The 11,054-nt window shown below is 39.7% G+C and overlaps 1 long non-coding RNA gene across 2 annotated transcripts; it reads right to left on the bottom strand.

Annotated features, from left to right (window-relative positions):
• Positions 1–865: 865 nt before the first annotated feature.
• Positions 866–10,719, bottom strand: LOC136423631 (uncharacterized). 2 transcript variants are annotated; one of them, XR_010753767.1, is made up of 4 exons: positions 10,270–10,719; positions 4,689–4,716; positions 4,089–4,207; positions 866–1,306 (listed from the first exon to the last, which is right to left on the bottom strand). It is a non-coding gene; the product is annotated as an uncharacterized lncRNA (long non-coding RNA). The 2 variants fall into 2 exon arrangements; XR_010753768.1 differs by having other exon boundaries at positions 10,535–10,719.
• Positions 10,720–11,054: the final 335 nt, after the last annotated feature.

Here is an 11,054-nt window from a genome sequence, read left to right as displayed (position 1 = left end):
CCACTCGTAAGCCGCGCGCGGCCATCACAGATCACTTTGCATTTTATAGCAAGGATGTTCCAAGCAGAGGTTGTGTTTCGGCTTGTTTTTGACGTCCCTTTATGCGTTTCTGTCGGGCTTTCTACCTAGCAACAGGAAGAAACCGTGACAAAATAGAAACCCAGTGCAATCTCTTAAATATAGCGATCATCTACACAGACTAATGCACATTTAATTAGCATTATCATTATATTGTTTTTGCCACGTCTCTTCCTCCTCTTCCCGCTCCCCAACAAATAGGGTCAACGACCTAGCCCAGACGGCTGCAACCATGGTTACTGGTAAACAGCAGACACCCTGTGGTGTTCAATTACATAATGTAGCAACCAACATTACAGATCTGGAGGTCACCATACATACGAATGTGTTTGAGCAAAAATATGAGAGCAGTAGTTTGCAAGACTAGACCACGTGAAGGTAAACACTATGTATCTGGTTGCAAAGCTTACACTGCCTTTCTGGTTATTAAGGTTTTCACTATGAAATAATCTGATCCATCTAATCAAGAGTTTGCCGGTTCCCAATAACCTAAGAAACTCCAGCAATACCAGGATTTACCCTACAGTTTACTGGTTATATTCTATACCCTACAGTGTACTGGTTAAGTATCATATACTTAAAGTCATGCTCAGCAGAAAGTGGTGTACTGTCAGTAATGTGGCCTAATATATAAATATATATAATAATTATTATATTATATTGTACATATAAGAAATAAAAAAGGAGTGATTCTAAAACCCTTTCTTCTCTGTCCTACCTTCATCTAAATTATATGATAAATTACCCTTTCTACTGTCCAAAATAAATATAGAAAGAGCCATATATGTCAACTTCATGCCAAACTTTATTGAACAAATATGTGATTCAAAAATATCAATGACGAATTGGAAACAAGACTTTTAATCTCATCTCAGGTACTAGTATCTGGTATCTGTTGCCAAACATCTGACCTTTTTTGACCAGAATGATATAATTCCAAGTGATATAGTTCCAATCATGCCGAAAGATATGATTAACTAAAACAGCTGTCTAATGAGCATCCAAAGCAGAACATCACCCGTATAAAACAGATAATATTTCACATTATTTTATGAAAATTTGAGTATCATATAAAATTCTGCATTCACAATGATTCAAGGCATGTTATCATATCTGAATTACATCACTCATTATCTCAATCATGATATATTGCCAATCAAAGAAATGAAAGGTATGGACAATGAGCTGCAAGAAGCATGTCCTCAGCTGATCTGGGGTCCAACTCCACCTAATGCAAAAACAGAAAGCGTGTTAATTTCTATTTGTCATACTTACTGTTCTTTGATTATCCATATCACATAAGTATAAAACACTCACACTCATTCACCATCCATTCAGCATCGTTATTTTACTATTATGTTAAGATTCATATATCAAATTACCATATTACATTATATTATATAAAAATTATACACAGATTTATATCATATTATATATATATCATATGAAGAATTATTCATAACCCATAAAATACATGTACTATCAATTTCGTTTTGAGATCTTTTTTATTGCCTAAACTTTGAAACTAATCTAATCTTTTTTGAAACAGGCTCATCATTTTCAGCAACATTATCTATGTCTACAGAGATATCTTCACTAGAACATACAGATGTTGAATTTGGCTTAGAAACAAGAAGAGTTTTAGGTTTGGGTTGGACGGCTTGAATAGAAGTACCATTCCACCCACGGGGACTACCTGTCACAGCTGCATGGGGGCTACCACTATTTATATTGTCTATGGAAGCTACAGTAAAGGAACCTTCTGTCAAATTGAAATAATTATCCTCCAATTTCAATTGATTTAACATACGAGCAATAAATCTATTATGAGAATCAGTGGAACAACAAACACCAAGACGATTTTACAATTGCATTAGATCAGTAGACTGACTATAAGAATGAATCAATGAATTAATCATATGGAAAGGATAACTACACTGACCCTCAGAGACAATAAATAAGATAAGAAAAGTAGTAAAAAGAGGCATCTCAAAAACTTGGAAGAACTATGGCTGGACTAATCCTTAAGAAATGATAAATAATCTTCATTCATGTCAAATGATTCAGAATCAGACATAGGAATTTCAGACTTTTGCATAGTAAGCACAACAATAAAGTTCCATACAACAGGATTTATTTTTCTTTTGAAATTTGCAACAGATCAATTTCATGCAAGGAGATTTGACTCTGAACAAACTTATCAATGAATTTGGAGGATTCTCTATGAATCAAACTATTCATATACATCAAAGAAGATAAAAGAGTAGAATTAATTGTGTCTTTATTTACATCTGTGAACATGGAAGCAACATTAGACTGAATGGACTTCAACTCAAGATCATGCCTGTAAATATCTAACCTTGCAGCAGATACAGCCAAATGTAGAGATTTAATCAAATCACAGTCTTTATAGTATAACAGTACACTTAATCTGTTGCATTTACTTGAACTTTTGTGAATTATTAAAAAGTTTCCCAGATCACTGAAGAGTCCAACTAATAGCCACTTGGCACTAAAATATAATGCATCATCTTCATCACTCTGTTTATCATGTTCAAATTCATTAAGAAGCATTTGAACAGTTTCTACATATATATCATAGGCATCAACAAGAAGCAGAGATTTGTTATCCAAAAACATTTCACCTACCTTACAAGAAACTTGGTGCAAAGCTAATTGTGGTACATTTTCTGGGCTATGTTTTGAATCAAATTCTTTTAACATTTCTAGTCTTTTTTCTAGATTCTCCTCACCCTTAACAAGCTTACCTGATCTATATAAACACTGATAACAATAGTTACATAAAATTGAACCTTCTGACAAATTTGAGTGCTTCATTCCATCCCTGTGGATGCCTATACTCATCAAATTGAAATGTAGATGGTTTCTTACAGTAGGCACAGGCTGTGAAACATGGCCTATCTGGATGGAAATTGATAGTTTTGCCTCCCCCACGACCTAAAAATGTTACAGATACCATCTTACCATGAACTTCTACAATTTTATTTTCATCACCGAGAAAACAACCATCTAAACTAAGGTTTTTACATGAAATACAGAGTCCACATACCTCACTAACCATCTTTTGCAGTTTACACACCTGAATACATTTGCTACTTGCCTGTACAGTAAATAACTTGCCTTGGAAATTAATAAAGAATGGAAAGAGCACTGAAACCACTGGTGTTTTTGCATAGACTAAACTCTCTTCAACATCACACTTATCTCCTCTCTCCTCCTCCTCACTACTCTTACCTGTTACATCACACTTATCTCCTCTCTCCTCCTCCTCACTACTCTTACCTGGTACATCACACTTATCTCCTACCCTCTCCTCACTACTCTTACCTGATACATCACACTTATCTTCTTCCCTGCCCTCACTACTCTTACCTGGTACATCACACTTATCTCCTACCTTCTCCTCACTACTCTTACCTGGTACATCACACTTATCTCCTACCTTCTCCTCACTACTCTTACCTGGTACATCACACTTATCTCCTGTCTCCTCCTCCTCACTACTCTTACCTGGTACATCACACTTATCTCCTACCTTCTCCTCACTACTCTTACCTGGTACATCACACTTATCTTCTACCTTCTCCTCACTACTCTTACCTGGTACATCACACTTATCTTCTACCTTCTCCTCACTACTCTTACCTGGTACATCACACTTATCTCCTACCTTCTCCTCACTACTCTTACCTGGTACATCACACTTATCTTCTACCTTCTCCTCACTACTCTTACCTGGTACATCACACTTATCTTCTACCTTCTCCTCACTACTCTTACCTGGTACATCACACTCATCTCCTACCTTCTCCTCACTACTCTTACCTGGTACATCACACTTATCTTCTACCTTCTCCTCACTATTGTTACAGGTAACAACATCACACTCATCTTCTATTCTCTCCTCACTACTCTTACCTGGTACCTACCTGTTTAACCTGTTCTACCCACCCTGAAGGATTAATGGGCCCACTATATAACATTCTCACCTCTAGCTTAGTAGCTACTGGGTACTTGTACTCCTCCTTCCTCCATCTGCCTCCAACCCCGGCCACTCCTCATCCCTGAACACATAGCGGTCCTCACGCTCACAGCTGCGACGGTGCAGCTGCAAGTAGAAGTTCAACTTCAAACGGGCTGAGAGATACCGAGCAAAACTCAAATTACCAGCTCTACTCAAATGCAAACCATCAACTGAAAACATGGCCCGGTCAGCCCGGCTACCATTGTCAAGGAAAAACACACCCTGGCTTGAACACAGGCTTTAAGCAAATGAGCGTTCAACTCAAGGCGCCTCCTGTCATAGACCTCATAGTCAAACCTAGGCAAAATGCTAGAGATGACAACAGAGGCTGACGGGAAGCGGGACTTGGTAACAGAAATAAGAGAACTGAAATCATCAAGAGTCCGGCTGAGTGGACGGTACATGGGGAGATTGTTGGTCCCCACATGCACGAACACCACATCCGGCTCAACAAAAGGGTGACGTGAAATATCAGAAGTCAAATCATATACTGAAGCTCCAGGGTGCGCATTAAGGGAAAATAAGATGTCAGGAGAGAAGGTGGCATGATTAGACAGATATTTACCAATCGAGTCACTGAACGCCAGGATGATCTGAAACAAGAAATGAGATACATCAATGCATCATTTTTTCTAGATTAAGGACACATAATGTTACCTTATTGATGTTGTCTCAAATATTTTTTTGCAATGTATACAGTATAGCATGCATTTCCTCATTACAGGTTTGCGATAGCAAAACCTGTTCTGTTTTTGCATCCAAGGATGGGGGCGGCCATGTTGGATGTGACCATTTTATTGGGAGGGGTGTTTCTTTTCGCTAATGTTGGGTGTGACTATTTTGACGGAGGGGTGTTTTTCTTGCTAGTTTTCTTTTTTTTGTTTTCTTGCTAATTTTTTCTTGCTTTGGGTTGGGTGTGACCATTTTTACTGGAGGGATGTTGTTTTCACTAATGTGTGGGTGTGATAGATGGAAGTTATTAGTGTGGCGGTGTTGTGACCTTGCCGTTGGCACAAATGGACACAAGGCCCACTGTACTAAAGGACGAGCAAGGTCCACTGAGCATCATGTTGTTGCTATTTTCAAACAGTCCATATTCTTCCAGTCTCTTCTGGCCGTGCTTCCCCGTTGTTGTTTCCACTGCTGACATGGAGGTGATACATCCCTTCTTGCTCACCATGTTGTCACAACTTTCGATTAGAGTTTAGAAATCTCCATATTATCGCTAGAAATGAGTTGTTTTCTAACACAAGAAACGCCCTTTGTTCTCATACGTCTAGACACTGTGGCCACGGTACTAGGAAATACATCCAAATGACCTGAAATTTGCTATGGTGGTACATTGAACAAATATTTAAAGAATCCCATCGCACTTTTGGCATACAATACTTCGAAATGCGATTTTAGAGGGTGTTTTGGGAAGAAGATCGGCTATTTTCCTCATATGGGGTCACTGACCTTAAGGTCACATCTTTATTCATCTGGCCGGGTTGACTAATTCGGTCAGCCAATGAGAGAGCGCAGATTTATCAAGCTCAACCTGATTGGTTGAAATAGTCAATTTAATTAGGGGCACTACTAGTACTCTGACAGGTACAGACACAACTTCACTACTCCCTGGCTCACATCCTTGTGTTATAAGTTATTGTTGTGTCCTACTGAAGTTATGTAAGTGCAATTGAGAAGGTTCAAAACTTTTCTGGTGGTATTTTTCGACACACACGGTGTTTTTCTTATTTCAACACTGCATGGAAACAAAGATTTCTACAAGTTCGCAAGCTTGGACACTATGGTAAAACCTGACATTTCCTCGCTATGTACACGAATTTTCTACCCCTCTGTCACCAAGATTGGACACTAGTGCGCACAATAGTGCACACAAAGTACCCAACGTTTCCCACCTTAGGAAACATCCCGTGTCGGGACGTTGACAATAACATTAACATTAACAATAGAGAGTTGTGAAGTGCGTGAAAATTTACGTTGAGCTTGCTTTGAGTAGTTGTTTAAAGTTTTTGGCTAAAAATGACGTAAATCAGTAAGAATTTTCAACCTCCTTACGTAAACCCCTGTTACATGTCTACACTATCGGGCCGCGGGGAAGTCTTGAATATCGGCGCTGATCGATAGCGCATTAAACAAAATGTGTGGCGTAGCGTTGTACTAAAAAAATAATAGCATATGAATATGGGTGCCTGGAAGAGCCCATCCATGCATAGGGTTTCAAATTGGGAGAGATCCATTTCTGACTGGTCTTCAATTCAATTATTCATTCAAATACCAACATTGCAGACATACAACAAACGTTAGCCTCTATGCCACAGTCGATTTTTGCGTGGGGAGGGAAATGGGCGAAACAAGTTGCATTTGCTCCCGCAAATGTTGCCTTTCTAGTTTTTTATGTTTTTTACACGTGAACAAATGCGACGTATCATTTTTCTACATTTTTAATTTATCTTCAGCTAATTCTACAATTGTCGGGGGTTGAGGTTTTCAAACGTGGACAAATGAGATGTACTGGAATTAGTTTTGGAATTTTTACGTTTGTCAGGCGTAAAATTTTAATACGTGGATGATACATATAATTTTTTCTAACTACACAACTAATTCTAAATTAATTTGTCGGGGGGGGGGCTTTGCACATTTTCATACTTGACAAAAAGATGTACTAGAATTGCATTTCTACGTTTTTCGGGCATATGATTTATGGTTTTCATACGTGGACGATGGGACGTACTGTTTTTTTGTACATTTGTACTTTGTCTTCAGTTAATGCTACATTTGTCAGGGGTGAGATGTACTGGAATTAGTTTTGGAATTTCTACATCTGTCAGGCGTATGATTTTCATACGTGGACGAGTGCGACGTATTATTCTTTTCTACATTTGTAGTTTTTCTACTGTAACAGTCTACATTTGTCGGGGATGTAGATTTTTAAATGTGTACAAATAAGTTGTATTGGAATTAGTTCTTATACGTGGACATGCGACATACTAGAATTAGTTCTGGAATTTCAACGTTTCTATGGCACATGATTTTGAAACGTGGATGAATGCGACGTATTTCTAAATTCTAGGCTGCTAAGTTATTGCTCATATTTCATCAAACCTAAAAAGTTTCAATAACACTTTTAATAGCAATTCTGAATATCAAACATACGTCGAGATGGTTTCGAAAATGGCTACTTGCCGAAATCTCTACCTTGCCATGAAAGGTATCTGAAATGACCACAAAAACGTAACGTTAACATAAAAACTGAAAAGACCTACCTGCACAAAAACAGAAACAGACGCCTCTTACCTCGGTTCTGTACAGATCGGCTCTGGTGTTATTTGTCCTTCCAGTCTCAGAATCTAAATTTCCATAGTCGAGTCCTGTCTGCGGAACGTGCAACAACTTTTCCTGCCTTGGAGATTAATGAACAAACGTCTGGTGTTGCTATTTTCAAACAGTCCATATTCTTCCAGTCTCTTCTGGCCGTGCTTCCCCGTTGTTGTTTCCACTGCTGACATGGAGGTGATACATCCCTTCTTGCTCACCATGTTGTCACAACTTTCGATTAGAGTTTAGAAATCTCCATATTATCGCTAGAAATGAGTTGTTTTCTAACACAAGAAACGCCCTTTGTTCTCATACGTCTAGACACTGTGGCCACGGTACTAGACTGTGTGACTGCAGCTGTGTCCTTATGTCCGCCCACCAGACCAGTACCCTGTAACTGATACTCCCATGGGTGCATCCATGTTGCTGTGCCTGGAGAAGTCATTAACTCGGAAACAGGGCTTAAAATTGATACCCAGTCAAATTTTCCATCACAATGGCACCATCCCAACTTTGCTAACATGTCATACCATTTGTGGTCTATATCTATATACTATATTGCCTAAAAGACCTAAAATTTGGTCATAACAAGATGTAACATTGACGATGGATTAAGGGCAAGAGTAACGGATTATGGTTAGGGTTATGGATTAATTAAGGTTATGGTGACGGATTAAGGGTAAGGATGACAGATTAAGGGAAAAGGTGACGGATTAGGTTATCGGGTGACAGATTAACGGCTATGGTGACGGATTAAGGGTTATGGCGACGTGACTGATTGAGGGCAACCACTGTGAGGGATCAAGGCTTTCGTGACAAATTAAGGGTTATGGAGACGGATTAAGAGCAAGGATGGATGATGAAGGTCAAGGGCAACGGATTAAGGGCCAGGGTGACGGATTAAGGGAAAGGATGGCGGATTAAGGGAAATGATTACAGATTGAGGGTAAGGATGGCGGATAAGGGGAAATGATTACAGCTTAAGGGAAAGGTAACGGATTAAGGACTAAGTTGACGGATTAAGGGTAAAGATGACGGATTAAGGGAAATGATTACAGATTAAGCGAAAGGGTGACGGATTAAGGATTGTGGTGACGGATTAAGGGCAAAGGTCGCGGATTAAGGGCTATAATGATGGTTTAAGGGTGATGGTGACGGATTAAGAGCAAAGATGGCTGATGAAGGTCAAGGGCAACGGATTAAGGGCTAGGGTAACGGATTAAGGAATAAAGTGACAGATTAAGGGTAAGAATGGCGGATTAAAGGAAATAAGTACAGATTATGGGAAAGGGTAACAGATTAAGGGCTAGGTTGATGAATTAAGGGTAAGGATGGCGGATTAAGGGAAATGATTACAGATCAAGGCGAAGGGTAACGGATTAAGGACTAAGGCGACGGATTAAGGGTAATGATGGCGGATTAGGGGAAATGAGTACAGATTAAGGGAAAGGGTGACGGATTAAGGACTAAGGTGACGGATTAAGGGTAAGGATGGCGGATTAAGGGAAATTATTACAGATTAAGGGCAAGGATGACGGATTAAGAGGAACGATCACAGATTAAGTAAAAGGGCGACGGATTAAGGATTGTGGTGACGGATTAAGGGCAAAGGTCGCGGATTAAGGGCTATGGTGACGGTTTAAGGATGATGGTGAGAGATTAAGAGCTATGATGACGGGATAAGGACAACGCTGAGGGATTAAAGGCTTTCGTGACAGATAAGGGGCAAGGGTGACAGACTTGGGTCTCTGCTGACATATTAATGTTTATGATAACGGTTTAAAGGCAATAGTGACGGATTCACTTCACAAATTACCATGCAGCGCAGATGACAGCTTCTTCAAATAATGTACATCTTTGTCTAAGCTTCCTGCACACCATAGTGCATGGTAATATATCGTTACTGTATTCTGCAATCCTGTTTGAAAGATTTCTTAACAAAAACACCCCTGCAGTTCCGTGGCAAGCTGCTAAGGGACCGAAACTTACACCACTTCTTTCTTACGTGAAATTCAAAAGTGGGGTAATTATGCAAAAGGTTTTAGTGAAAATGTTCTTTTCAACTGAAGGTACTACCGGAAAAGTACATTCTCCCAAGGGGGTGGGTTTTACAAAAATATTCCATTTCAGAACAGTCAGTTTTTAAGATTTTGCAGGGGATAGAGATGAAGTGAAATATGACGTGTTTTAACTATTTACTTTACAACTGTTACCTTTCTAGTTATGTTCATTTCCCCCCACATTAGTTACACTGAAACGCAAACCTGTTCATATTTGCTGAACAAGCTAATATTTATCTCTAGTTTCATTGCTGCTTTCTGCAATTTACAGTATGGACGAAAATATTTTTGGGAAAAAAAATTACTACATGTGTAAGCCACCTGCGTTCATGTTGCAAACCTAATCATACTACCAACCATGAACCTACGTTGTTATGCAAGTTTGTTTTTCTTTGCCTGACAACGTAAGACATGTGACTGTATTGGCGGGAAATTATGGTCCCGACCAGGCCATGTTAACACATTGAACGATGTTATAACGTTATCTTTCACAGCTAAATTCTCGGCTGTTTTCAATCAAAATTCCTCCCAGCACACAGTAAAACTAAGAATCAGAATATTTGTCACGTTATGTCGACATTTTACAGCGAATCATAAAGGTAAGACCCTCGATAGCTGTCATGTTTACAAGAAATACCCCCAATAAATCACATCTGCCACACGTTAAGCAGTAAAAAAACATCATAGAACTCGCACTACGAACACTACGAACTACGTAAATCGCTCAAAAAAGGGCCCTAAGTAAACATGGAATTTTAAACATACCCAGATTTCAAACCAACAGGAATTTCACATGGGATATAGACGAGGGTTAAACAGTCCTGACGCACTATCAGTTGATAACAGAATCGAGGGCGAAATGCAGATGCCCCCAATCTGAAAATCGACGAAATTTTAACCCTTTACCATGCTGCCATTTTGCTAATTTCACTGTGTTCCAAATTTGTTCATTAAACTAGTGAAAATCCTTGTAAAACCGCACAAAAAGGGATTGAATGGAGAGCACACGGTAAACATGTCCATCACTTACCGCCATGGTGTCCAAGAGGCCGGATGTCGTCATGAAATCAGCTGTCAAAGTCGGATGAAATTTCATCGGCGGCGCGAAAGCGGCGCGGGAAATTTGAGTCGGCGATTCCATGGACCGCGGAGGGATACATTGGAAAATGAATTTGATTCGAAAAGTGTTCTATTCAGTACGTGGCGTAGCGGCTGTCGGAAGGAACCTTCATTGAAGAAGTGTCTGGCATCCGGTTCATTGTACCTGCAAATGCACAAGGTGCTCTGGTCGAGCTTCACAGTCAATATGGGGTCGCTGGCGACGTATTGCCCTTTGTCTGCTTCAAGGACTCTGTGCCAGAGGACGGACAAGAGCTTTGCTGGACCCGGGCGAATCTTCTACCCAAAAGTGTGACTCAAGAGTTCAGGTACTACCGAGAAGATTCTGAGGGTTTGACTGACTCCATTTTGAGGCGTCGACTTAGAATCCAAGAACAGCCATCGATAGATACCATAACAAGCCACGTCACGTGCCTTTGCCAACATTTGGC

This window comes from Branchiostoma lanceolatum, chromosome 17, assembly GCF_035083965.1.
Source record: "Branchiostoma lanceolatum isolate klBraLanc5 chromosome 17, klBraLanc5.hap2, whole genome shotgun sequence".
Lineage (NCBI taxonomy): Eukaryota > Metazoa > Chordata > Leptocardii > Amphioxiformes > Branchiostomatidae > Branchiostoma > Branchiostoma lanceolatum.
This window is presented reverse-complemented; position numbering and strand designations above follow the sequence as displayed.